At 42.7% G+C, this 13748-nt stretch overlaps 1 long non-coding RNA gene across 1 annotated transcript in view; it reads left to right on the top strand.

Annotated features, from left to right (window-relative positions):
• LOC144367401 (uncharacterized) overlaps nucleotides 1-11168 on the top strand; it is a 99181-nt gene extending 88013 nt beyond the window's left edge. Inside the window, exon 2 of the long non-coding RNA XR_013426755.1 lies at nucleotides 8711-11168. This is a non-coding gene — a long non-coding RNA (uncharacterized LOC144367401). The remainder of the gene's footprint in view (nucleotides 1-8710) is intronic.
• The last annotated feature ends 2580 nt before the right edge of the window (nucleotides 11169-13748 follow it).

The raw sequence follows: 13748 nt of genomic DNA, 5'->3' as shown, positions 1-13748 counted from the left end.
GTGGTCTTTTCTTGCGTCGTGGTCTAACATTTTGGAGTTCCCCAGCGAGATCAAACTGCAGGACCAGACTACAATATCAAGCTGCTGGAAATTCTGAAGTCGGACCTTCTCCGGGCTGGAGAGCCACTCTAGGGGGTGCGCACCTTGAGACATTCCAAGGCCCCAGGGTGAGCTTTGGTCCTAGGAGAGCTGGAGTGAACTGCCTCACTGAAAGAATGGCGGGCTCCAGATACAAAGGGAATAGAAGACTGTGGAAGCCCTCCTCATCATCACTGGCTGTGCGAGGATTGGACAGTTTTCACCTAAGAGGCTGATTGGACAAGGTTTTAGGCACTTCCTCCTACCTGAGCCAATTGGGCACAGAATCAAAGTTTGAATGACAGACTGCTTCATTTTATTGTTAAAAGACTAAGAATAGGGGTGGTAATATAGCTTACTCAGTAGAGTTCTTGTTTTTCTTATAAAAGGCCATGGATTCAATCTTCTGCACAGCACATACACACACACACACACAAAAAAAAGAATAAGTAAAGGACTTTGGGGACTGGAATTATGGTTCAGTGGTAGAGTGCTTTCCTAGCATGTGTGTGGTACTGGCTTGAACATCCAGCACCACATTACAAAACCAACCAACCAACAAACCAATAATGGTATAGTGTCCATCTACAGCAAAAACTATTTTAAAAAAGGGACTGTGTATTTGACTTGTGCACCCTTACTACAGAAACCTGTAAACACTTTTTAATATATAATGATATACCTAGCCTAGTTATCTCATTAGATCAGAAGCCAGCTTGTCACAAGTTATGAAGAATTCATTTCTGTTTTTTGTAAAAATATCAGGATGTCTGTATGGCCTGGCCATTAGTTGATGTTGTAAAGCTGATTGGAATGCCTGCCCATGCCCTGAACTCACCCATGTCCAGTTTTCCCTGACCATATAATAACCCTTTCCTAAACCTTAGTGATGCCTCATAAATTCTGGCCTTCCCTGGCCAGATAACTACCCTCTCTGAGTCTCTAAGATCTCCATAAATTCTGATGCCAGGGCCAGCAAAAATGTAAACTTGTGTTATGCTCGAGCGTTGTTATCTGTAAACCCCCTTTTGTGTAACTTTTTGGGCTATAAAACTGGACCACAAAGAAGCCTCGGGGCTGTCCTTGGCTCCCACGATTTTGAGGGGCAAGGCAGCCCGGCCGGTGGAAATAATAAGCTTGCTTTAATTTGATTTTAATTGGAGTCAGTGGTCTTTTCTTGCGTCGTGGTCTAACATTTTGGAGTTCCCCAGCGAGATCAAACTGCAGGACCAGACTACAATATCAAGCTGCTGGAAATTCTGAAGTCGGACCTTCTCCGGGCTGGAGAGCCACTCTAGGGGGTGCGCACCTTGAGACATTCCAAGGCCCCAGGGTGAGCCTTTGGTCCTAGGAGAGCTGGAGTGAACTGCCTCACTAAAACAATACCAAGCATCTGGTGGAGGAGGCCTCCATAGGTAAGTGGCACCTTTATAACATCTGATATTTGGTTAAGGGAGATCTATTCTGACGACAGAGAGGTGGCCTGGTGAGGTTCACATACACTCCTGTCCAGAGAGTAACAAGAAATCGTTCTGGTTCTCTGTTCTATTCTGTAGGGAATTCCTCTGGAAGGGTAGAGAGGTGCCAACAGGCACGCACTCCTACCCCGGAGCTTTAGCAAGATGTTGCATTGCTCCTCTGTTTTTTCTGTTTTGGTGCCGGGTTTGTGTTTCCTTGTGTTTTGTTCTGTGTTCTATGTTTTTTTCTGTCTTTTGTTGTGTGACTTCTGTGGTGAAACTTAAGGAAAGTGGATATCAAAATGTGTAATAAAGCAAGTAAGCCCGATAGCCCTTTGAACTGTGTTTTAAAGAATTTTGATAAACTTTACCCCTCTTTTGTTAAGCAGAGCTATGATTATCTCATCACCAAGAATTGCCTAGAAACTTTCTGTGAGGCAGAATGGCCCACTTTTGGAGTTGGCTGGCCCCCTGAGGGCACCTTTGAACCCCAGGTGGCATGGGCTGTAAGTAATGCCACTCTTGGCAACCATGGCCACCCAGATCAAATAGAATATATCCTACCCTGGGAAGAAGCAACAACTAATCCACCCCCTTGGATGAAGGTTTGTATGGTCCTGAATGGACAAGGAGCGCAGGCCCTGATTGTGACCAAAAAAACTTCCCAGGAGCCCTCAATTAAGAACCCTGTTTTACAGGACGCTAAGGAGGATTTCCTCCTCCCCCTGTACACTGAGGCTCCTCTTTATCTCCCTGCTGCTGGTGCAGGAACAATGGAGACAGCTGCAAGAACTGCACCACCGCCTCCCTCCCCCTCCCCTGAGCCGCTGCAACTACCTCATTCCACCACTCCTTCTGCTATCACTTCCCTAAATAAGCCAGCCCCTGTTCTATCCCCTCCCCATACCCGACAGGGTCGCCCCTATGGAAGGCTTGATTCTATCCCCTCCCCAGGCAGACCCGCAGGCACTGTTTCTATTTCTATCCCAGAGGAAGATGTGACTCCCGCCCCTGTCCTTCCTCTCCACCAGGTTTCAGAAGGTCGTTATATATATGTACCGTTTTCCACAAGGGATCTCTACAACTAAAAAAAACAGAATTCCCCGTTCCTAGTTCCCTGATTTCCCTGGTTGATTCTGTCTTTTTTAATCATCTCCCCACCTGGGATGACAGCCAAAAGATTCTGCATACCTTTTCACTACGGAGGAAAGGGAGGGAATCCTGGCAGAAGCAGCTAAAGTGCTGCCTGGAATAAACTCTCTTATGCATGATGAGAAAACGGAAGTAATCAATTTGGCTTTACCTAAAAGAAGACCAGACTGGGATTATGGAATAACTGAAGGTAGGAGAGCACTCAGTGATTACCACCAGGCTCTATTAGAGGGTCTTTAGGAGGGCAGCTCACAAGCCCACCAATCTTTCTAAAGTAGCAGAGGTGAAACAAAACCCAGACCAATCGCCTTCAGCGTTTCTCCAAGGGCTCCTAGAGGCATACTGTCTATATACTCCTATAGATCCTGAGGACCCGACAAATCTGAAGACGATTAACCTGGCCTTTGTAGCTCAGTCAGCCCCAGACATTCGTAAAAAGATTCAAAAGATAGATGGCTTTGCAGGGAAGAATAGGTCGGAATTATTGGAGATAGCCCAAAAGATGTTTGAAAACAGAGAGAGCCAGGATGATCTACTGACAAGGAAAGTAAATCAGGCCACAGTAGCTGCACTAAGGTCTCCTGAAGTTTGCAATTCCAGACAGATGCAGGCAGGCGGCACATGGCAGGGGCAAAAGACCGACTCCCCTCCAAATAGATCAGTGTGCTTATTGCCGGGAATATAGACACTGGAAAAATCAGTGCCCCCAACGAAATTGAAAAGACTTTCCCCCACTGCAGACCAGAGCCCCTTAGCCAAGACCAGCTCTAACTTTAAAAGAATAGGGGGACCATGGCTCTTTTAAACTAGGCTCCCGAGAGCCAATGAGAGCCAATTGGGAGCCAACCTGTAAATTTCTTGGTGGATACAGGGGCTTCATATTCGGTGTTACAGAAGCCTCTAGGACTCCTCACTAATAAAACTATGGAAGTACAAGGGGCAACAGGAAAAATTAAAAATTATAGATGAACCACAGATTGAACTGTTGAAGTAGGACAAGGAACAGTGACTCACTCTTTCATTGTTATCCCTGAATGCCCTTTCTCATTGCTGGGGCGGGACCTTCTAAGCAAACTTCAGGCAACTATATCATTTTCAGGGGAGATGCCTACACTACAACTGGGGATTCCTACAAGAGCCTTAACTATAACATGCCCATTAAGTGAGGAGTATCTGCTTTCTCAAAATCCTATCCAAGCTTTAGAGGGAAAATGGAACAAACTATTAATCCAAGAAATTCCTGCAGTTTGGGCTGAAGATAAGCCTCCGGGGTTAGCTAAACATGTGCCACCAGTCCTAGTCCAACTAACCTCTGGGGCTATGCCCATTCGGGTTAGACAATACCCCATTAGCTCTGAAGCCAGAGAAGGCATCAAAATTCATATCAGATGCCTCCTAAAGGAGGGAATACTAATTAGATGCCAGTCAACCTGGAACACCCCTTTGCTGCCGGTCCAAAAGCCTGGGACTCATGATTACAGACCAGTACAGGACTTAAGAGAAGTAAACAAATGGGTGGAACTGTACACCCAACCGTCCCAAACCCTTATACCTTCCTCAGTATGTTGCCACCAGAACATACAGTCTACACCATATTAGATCTGAAAGATGCATTTTTCTACATTCCTTTGTCAAAACTGACTCAGCCCATCTTTGCATTTGAATGGACTGACATGGAACAGGGGATATCAGGACAACTAACCTGGATTCGACTACCTCAAGGATTTAAGAACTCCCCCACCATCTTTGATGAAGCACTCAACAAAGATTTGAGCCTCTTTTGCAGTGAGTACCTCGAGATAACCTTGCTCCAATATGTGGATGATCTTTTACTAGCAGCAAGGGATGAAAGGGACTGTTTAAGGGCCACCCAGGGTTTATTGAGAACCTTGGCTCAATTGGGGTACTGAGTCTCCAAAAAGAAAGCACAAATCTGTTCTCCTCGAGTTACTTATCTAGGATATGAACTGAGGGAAGAGAAAAGGCTGCTATCCCAAGCCCGCATAGAGGTCATAATGAAGATCCCAATCCCAACTACTAAAAGGCAAGTTAGGGAGTTCCTGGGGGCAGTTGGGTACTGCCGTCTTTGGATACCTGAATTTGCTGAGATTGCCAAGCCTTTATATACTGCAACTGCAGGGGGCAACTCACCCTTAGTTTGGACTTAAGAAAATGAATTAGCCTTTAAAAATCTAAAAAGGCCCTGGCACAGGCTCCATCCCTAACCCTCCCTGATATCTCTAAGCCCTTCCATCTGTATGTTCATGAGAAAAAAGGCATTGTAAAAAGGGTTCTTACCCAAAATCTAGAGCCATGGAAAAGGCCTATTGCCTACATTTCAAAAAGGCTGGATCCAGTAGCGTCAGGATCTCCCCCTTGTTTACGAGCCATAGTGGCTACTGCACTTCTGGTGAAGAAAACAGACAAGCTTACCCTAGGGCAGACTCTAACTGTGATTGCCCCTCATGCAGTGGAAGCTCTATTGAGGGATGCCACAAATCATTGGATGTCAAATGCCCGCCTCACTTAATATCAAGCTCCACTCCTAGATAAAGACAGATTAACCTTCAGTAAATCCCTGGCCATCAATCCAGCAACTATGCTGCTGGACAGTAATCCAGAGGAGCCAATTCATGACTGTTCAGAGATGCTGAATGTCATCCAAGATACTCGACTAGACCTGACTGACATTTCTCTCACTGTCAGAGATGCAGACCTTTACACCGATGGCAGCAGCTATGTCCAGGATGGAATAAGGTATGCAGGAGCAGCTGTAGTCATAGGTCAAAAAGAATTTACTTGGGCCCAGGCTCTGCCCAGGGGCTCATCAGCCCAGAAAGCAGAAATCATTGCTGTGACCCAGGCATTGAGATGGACAAAAGGAAAACGGGTGAATATCTACACAGACAGCCATTATGCCTTTGCTACGGCGCATGTTCATGGACAAATATATAAACAAAGGGGACTTCTAACCTCAGATGGCAAGACCATTAAAAATAAACAAGAAATTCTTGAACTACTGGAGGCAATTTGGTTACCAGACAAATTGGCTATTATCCACTGGCCTGGACACCGCAAAGACGATAGTTGTCAGACCCAGGGTAACAACCTGGCAGATCAAACAGCCAGGGAAATAGCCCTTGGAGAGCCAAAATACCAAGCTGTCCTAGAACTCTCCAATTATCCAAAATTTCCAGTTAAATTTTGGGAAGAGGCCCCGTCATATACTACAGAAGAAATAAACTCATACTCCTCAATGGGGGCCCAGGAAAACTGTCATTGCCGGTGGACCCTCCCAGATAAAAAAATCTGCATACCTAAGCTATGAGGGAGAAAATGGTTAACTAATCTTCATCAAGCCATGCATTTATCACCCAAGAAGATGTCAGAATTGATCTCACCCTATGTCTGGCTACCAGGACATCGAGAGATGCTTCAAGATATCTCAAATTGATGCATGAAATTTGCACAGGTAAACGCTAAAAGAAACCAACTTCCACAAGGAAACAGAGTCAAGGTACTGTACCTGCTGAATTTTGGGAACTAGACTTCACTGAAATTAAACCTGGACTATATGGATATAAAAACTTGTTAGTCTTTGTTGATACTGTCTCAGGCTGGGTAGAGGCTTTTCCAACCCGGACAGAAACAGCACAAATAGTAGATAAAAAGCTAATAACTGAGATTGTTCCTAGATTTGGGCTCCCTCGAATTTTGGGGTCTGACAATGGCCGGCCTTCACAGAAAAATTATCTCGATTTATTTCAAAGGCCCTTAATATAAACTGGAAATTACCCTCTATGTATCATTCTCAAAGCTCAAGGAAAGTAGAAAAGATGAATAGAACATTGAAGGAAACACTGAGTAAATTAATTTTTGAGACTGGTGGTAACTGGTTTGATCTCCTGCCTTTTGCCTTGCTGAGGGCTGCCGCAGGCCGGCTGCAGCAGAATAACGGGGGGGTGGGGGTGGGGGGGGGTGACAAATAACTTGTGTATGTTGATGCAGCAGGAATAGGAGCCGTTTATTGTAGGACAACAGAGCTATTTATACATTTTGCACAGCTTATCTAATTAGCATAAACTAGATACATCAGTCAACCAATAAGAAATCTCCACACTTAATGGCTTGCTTTTGTTATTTCTCAAACCACTCCCTCTGGCATTTTGCCAGGCACCATCCAGACTTGTTTACAAACTCTAACATTTCTCTGGCAAAATACCACGTGTTATTTTGACTTGTCTACAGACCTTAACAATTCCCCCTTTTGTTTAATTTAAATAATGACCATAGTGGTTTTTACAGAAACACCATAAATAACCTGCTACAAACAGAAAGTGAGGATACAAAATGTAACAATACCAAGCCAATTAATGGCTCCATGCAAGAAGCCCTTGGAAAAATTATACCAGCAATGACACTGTTAGCAAAGATATCAAGTTACAATTTGTTGTAGATTACAGTTTGTTGTCTCAGTCCAAGTAAAGAAGTGTCTCAATAGATTAACTCATAGTCCAGGTAAGTTCTGCAGGCAGCTAGCTTGATCCGAAGTCTCGTCCGTTTCTCAGCCAAAGTCTCCCCCGGTTTTCAGGTTTTCAGCAACACTGGAAATTCTTCCTCTTTCGTTTTCACCGGCACTGGGATGAAGGCAGGAACTCTGCAACGCTGGCTAAAGAAAATCTTGTAGCATTTTACTAGGAAAACAACCTTCTGAACAATTTAGTACATTATCTCAAGGTTCTTTACATTTGAAATAAGCCTTAATAGTGCTCATTACTCATTAGCTTCCAGGTGTGGGAGAACCATTGTAGTTTAGTTATTGGCATTGAAAATGACCAAACATCAGGGATGCTGGTGGCATCTTCTGCCAGCTGTAGCATCCTGGGCAGCCCCAGATGGCCTCGGGGAGAGTCCGCAGAGTGTCCGGACTCAAACTGCTACTGGGCACAGGGAGCAAGAGCCTGCGAGACTGTACCTCTAGGTCAGGTCTAGATTTGGGCTCTTGCAATGGCGTCCTGCTCCCCGGGGAAGAGCCGGCTGCCGCTGCTTGGAAACTCCTTACTACACCATGACCCGCTTGCACACATGGCAGCCGCTGCACAGATTCCGATTCACGCACCCTCCGGTAACGAAAAGTATTTAGAAATAGCCTTTTGCTGCAACTTTTTTTCTGATAATCTTTCTTCTTCTGAACTTTCTTTTTCTTTATGACTAGAGTTTCTGGGCTCTTATCAACACATGCCCTAACTGCTCTTGGTTCCACTGGGGTGCCTCTTTCCCTTATCAATTTGCTTCTCACCCCTTCCATATTTTCATCATAAAGACAATACAATACACTGAGACAAAACAAGACACAAACATACTGCATCAATCTTCTCCATTTTCTTGAAATGGCCATTTTTCCTCTCGCCCTATCTGTCTAGGGACGAGCAGATTGCTCCCGTCCTATCTATGGACGGGCAGCTTTTTTTTTTCATCACTTACCCCCGAGGGTCCCGGGGCTCCCCGTAAAGGGCCACCATCAGCCGCAGGCCGGCTGCAGCAGAATAACGGGGGGGGGGTGGGGGGGTGGGGGTGACCACGAATAACTTGTGTATGTTGATGCAGCAGGAATAGGAGCCGTTTATTGTAGGACAACAGAGCTATTTATACATTTTGCACAGCTTATCTTAATTAGCATAAACTAGATACATCAGCCAACCAATAAGGAATCTCCATACTTAATGGCTTGCTTTTGTTACTTCTCAAACCACTCCCTCTGGCATTTTGCCAGGCACCATCCAGACTTGTTTACGAACTCTAACATTTCTCTGGCAAAATACCACGTGTTATTTTGACTTGTCTACAGACCTCAACAGAGGGCCTGTTGTAATGCTTATGGGGAAAAAATTACCCCTTATGAAATAATTTATGGGCGGCCACCACCTATGGTTCCCAGAATACATCTAGATCTGCTGGGAGACATTCCAGTCTCAGAGGCACTTAAAGGGTTACAACTAATCATGGATAACATCTCTCCTCAGGTCCAGGCTGCTCAACCAATCAGACACAGATCGCCTGATCATTCATTCCAGCCTGGAGACGCTGTGCTGATAAGACGGTTAAAAACCAACAGTCTTGAACCCAGGTGGAAAGACCCTTACATCGTGATTCTCTGCACTCCCACTGCCGTCAAAGTTGCTGGCATTCCTGCATGGATTCGCCATTCACAGCTTAAGAAGGCACCTGCAGAACCCACTGGAGGAGAATCAAGCAACCAAAGGTGGAAAGTGACTAAACGTGGACCCTTTAAAATTAAAATTTCTAAGGGTTAATGTTTTGTCATTAACTTCTCATTTTTTTCCTTGTCATTGTAAACATTATGCTAATGTTTTTCACTTGTTGTAATATATATGTATTCTTGGGTTTTAGCTATGCCAGTTTCAAAGAACCTTGCACCCCTTCTGTAGCCCAGGTAGGACCTGCCATTGCAGGATCCCCACTAATATTAAATTGCACTTACTCCTGTCAGGATCCAATAATTGGCCCTATCAGATGGTATAAAGATAACCAAGAAGTTTTTAGTCAGGTGTTCAGGGAGGGACCATGGAAAAATCTCACAGATCAGTCTCAAAGAGGTAATATAAACTTTGGAATCGATAAATACTCAGCTCACCCATGAGATTCAGGGCAATATTCCTGTGTTAAGCTTAAAAAGGGAGCCCTGGTGGATGCTGTCTATTCAAGTGCCACTTTAAATGTGGATGTTTCTGTGAGCCCCCTAGAGTCTGTAAATAACCAGAACTTCTGGCTACAATTGGCTGTTGATACTATGAACAAAAGTTCCTTCTGCATACAAGAAGGAAGTTCAGTCCATCAATTGTTAGCTAATAATCTTATGGGCCTGTCTATAAAATATGATGTCTATGTTAAGGTGACTGGGGATAGAGTTACACTGCAAACCTGGCCAGTGTCTCATACAGAGTCAGCCTTGCCAGCTTCGCTAATTGTCCAGAAATATTGTCTATGCATAGACTGCACCCTTCCTCGATTCCCACCAAATTGTTCTATTGAACAATATATCTCCCTACCCAATGGCAAACGACTTCCTACAGGATGGGTTTTTCTCTGTAATAAGACAACCTTCCAAGCGTTGCCTATCAATTTCTCTGGAATGTGCTCTCTTGGGAGGATTTTTCCTTTACTGCCATCCCTGGCAACTCCCCATCGAGTTATCCGAAGTCTGCCCCCCAATTGCAATGAAAATGTAATCCTCCTGGATCCACTAGACGTTGCAATTGCAGCAGCTTTCATTCTACCAGTCCCGGAACTAATGGTAGGAATTCAAAGAGAAATCACTAAATTAACCTGTAGTTTTAGCAAAACAGCTAACCTTACAGCACAAGTTTTAGCGGAAATTAATCAAGAGATGAAAGAACTCCGGACCTCGGTACTACAAAATAGAGCAGCTACTGACTTTCTGCTACTGAAACATCATTTGGGCTGCCAACAATTCCCAGGCATGTGCTGTTTTAATATTACTGACTATTCTAAAGTTATTCAAAAACAGATAGATGAAATGAAGAAGGAAATAAACAAGATTCAAATGGACAACTTTTGGCCAGACCTAAAAAACTGGTTTCCACGGTTCACTTTCTTGCAGGTCCTGTAATTTGTATTCTTCTCTTATTAGTTATTGTCCCATGCATTATTAACTATGTGCTCAGGTTTATAGGGCTACAACTCAATTCTGTTATGTACCACCGACAGTATTAACATATGTTGCTTACATTACTGATTGCTCCCTATGAAAGATTTGAAAGGGACACATCAGAAAAGGAGGGAATGATATACCTAGCTAGTTATCTCATTAGATCAGAAGCCAGCTTGTCACAAGTTATGAAGGATTCATTTCTGTTTTCTGTAAAAATATCAGGAGTCTGTATGGCCTGGCCATTAGTTGATGTTGTAAAGCTGATTGGAATGCCTGCCCATGCCCTGAACTCACCCATGTCTGGTTTTCCCTGACCATATTACAACCCTTTCCTAAACCTTAGTGATGCCTCATAAATTCTGGCCTTCCCTGGCCAGATAACTACCCTCTCTGAGTCTCTAAGATTTCCATAAATTCTGATGCCAGGGCCAGCAAAAATGTAAACTTGTGTTATGCTCGAGCGTTGTTATCTGTAAACCCCCGTTTGTGTAACTTTTTGGGCTATAAAACTGGACCACAAAGAAGCCTCGGGGCTGTCCTTGGCTCCCACGATTTTGAGAGGCAAGACAGCCTGGCCAGTGGAAATAATAAGCTTACTTTAATTTGATTTTAATTGGAGTCAGTGGTCTTTTCTTGCATTGTGGTTTAACAATAATACATACATATGTCTTCAAACAGGGTAAAAATTCTCCTGTTATGGCTTTTTATTATTATTATTTGCCCATGCAAAATTATGATGAATTTACAGCTAAAGAGAAGTCTATATACAAAATAAAATATTAATAATTCTTTTGTTTCATATTTTCTTACTTAGTTTGCAATAGTAGGAATTAAACTCATAAGCTTCTATCACTGAATTACATTCTCAGCACTTTTTCTTCTTTGTTTTATGATAAGGTCTTTCTCAGTTGTCAAGGCAAATCTCAAACTTGTGATCCTCATGCCTCAGCAACCTGTATCACTGGTATTGAAGTTCATGACCCTTCACCAGGCCATTTTGTAATTTCCTTAAAAGTACATTTTACACCTAGTGGTGCTTTTCTGTAAGTCTAGTGACTCCCAAAAATGAGGTAACTTCATTTTATTTTTATTTTTTATTTTGTTATCCATGGTGACTAAGATGCAAATATTTGCTTTGAGAGATTACACAGCACAAACCTTAAATCATACACTGCAGGGTCTATTTCTTGTGAATGGAAAAAGCATCAGGTGCATAATGTTGTGTTGCAAAATCACATAAAATTTGGTTTGTCAAGAGCAGCACAGTAATGAGTATATAACATATTCAGTTGTATATGTATTCTAGATCATGAAAAGAATATTAGTATGACTTCAGCACATATGGTTCCTGAAGTTGCAACCACACAGCAACTGAACAATGATCATTTGCAAGAATGTTGAGCTTGTCTGGGTACCACCTGGAGATGGCTTTTAGAAATTTTAGGCAGGGGTCTTGGGTTCTCAGTTGTCAAGGCTTATCTCAAACTTGTGATCCTCATTCCTCAGTAACCTGTATCACTGGTATTGAAGTTCATATGACTTTGCAGCAAACATTTTGCTAAGGCATAATTGCAGAAGACTTCATATGTTTAGATTTCATGATGATGGGTCCTAAAAGAGTGGATTTTGGGCAGGCCCATGATGCCCACAGATATGCTGTCATGCTGATGCTCCCAGAAGGTTGTTTTTTATTATGCATTCAGGGTTATAAACACCCTGAATCAGAATATATATATATTCAAGGTCATAAATATTTGCTTTTCAGAAATTATTCATTATGTAAAATGGGTGCAATAGTTTTTTTTCATAAATATATACACTCTCTCTTTCTCTCTCTCTCTCTATATATATATATATATATATAAAGAGAGAGAATATATATATATGCAAGAGAACCCATGACTGGTTTGTTTCTATCTCTGTATGGTTTATGGTTTATATGTATATAGTATGAGGCAGGATCTAAGTGCTGAAGGGTGTGTGTTGTCTGAGGATATGGCCACCGCAACATGAGCATGAATACTATGCCTTATGTGCCTCATGTATTTCAAACACTAGTGACCCAACTCTTGCTTCCTGGATCTAATCTGCCACAAAGCAACTGGCTTAGTCTGTAGGATCTTTTGCAAGTGAGAGATACCTGAGCCCTGATATATTAGTAATGATGGTTGGGGAGTGGGGAGCACCTACAGAAATCTAGCACTTAGGTGCCACAGTCCTATTAGAATGGACCCTATGAAGAGTTGAGATATGATGGGATGCATTTTCTTTAAACTTAAAGAAGGCTTCTGATTGCATTGTGGGTTTAACAAGAACCTATCAAGTTGAACTGTCAATGACATTTTGAAGCCCAGGCCTCAGGCCCTGGCTATGGAAAAAAGTAGTAGCAGTGGCACTGATGACTTGTAGAAATAGCCTATGTAGCCATGTGCAGCTTCTAGGGCCCCAGGATCAGTGATTTCTATTGATGTGACAGCAAAAGCTAACACAAATCTAGGTGTGGTGGTTCACATTTGTAATACCTTCTGCTCAGGAGGCTGAGGCAAGAGGAACCCAAGTTCAAAGCCACTACCAGTAAAAGTGAAGTGCTAAAAAACTCAGTGAGATTATGCTTTAATATAAAATACAAAAAAAAAGGCCTCGGGATGTGGCTCAGGTGTTAATACCCTGAATTCAATCCCAATTACCAAAAAAAAAAAAAAATGACAAAAGTGTATGAGAAACTGACAGAATTAGAAAATTTCAAGACAAAAAAGAGGCCTACAAAGCCAGAACTCAATCAGTAGAGAAGGATCTGTGTGCTTTAAAAATACCCATCAAGTTTCCCCATAGTGCAGTTTTAGTCTGAGGAGGAGGAGAAGGATTAAGTACAGCAAATCCAGTCAATGGTGATGCATAAAATGAAACAAGAGCAGCCAGTGGCTTCATTGAACTACTGGAAGGGCCGGCCCAGGTATCCAATTTCATCATATTTTACTATCAAGTAGAATTTGTGTACTTATAAAAATAATTAACAGAGAGAGAAAGAGATCCCCTGACTGCTTTGTTAGTATGTCTTTATGGTTTAGAGATGAATAGCATTCTGTGTAGTGCCCTGAAAATGTAGAAGTCAGTACTGTTCCTTACAGCAGAAGTTATAAAATACTCAATGCCATGATGTTTTTATAGGGCCAAATGTGACTGAGTATATTAGAACGTGGCAGTGTTTTCAGAGGGCTGGACAAGGTCATAAACACGTCGATTCAGTGTATATACTCAAGGTTATAAACATTTCCTTGAGTTCATGCACTTAGGTACAATGTTGGCAATGTGCCTTCTTTGTCTGACCTGCAGTTAAAAAAAGAGTTTTATAAAATACTTAGGGGACT

This window comes from Ictidomys tridecemlineatus, chromosome 10 (genome assembly GCF_052094955.1).
Source record: "Ictidomys tridecemlineatus isolate mIctTri1 chromosome 10, mIctTri1.hap1, whole genome shotgun sequence".
NCBI classification, from domain to species: Eukaryota; Metazoa; Chordata; class Mammalia; order Rodentia; family Sciuridae; genus Ictidomys; species Ictidomys tridecemlineatus.
Note: the sequence above shows the minus strand (reverse complement) of the source record. Positions and strands in the feature narration are given on the sequence as shown.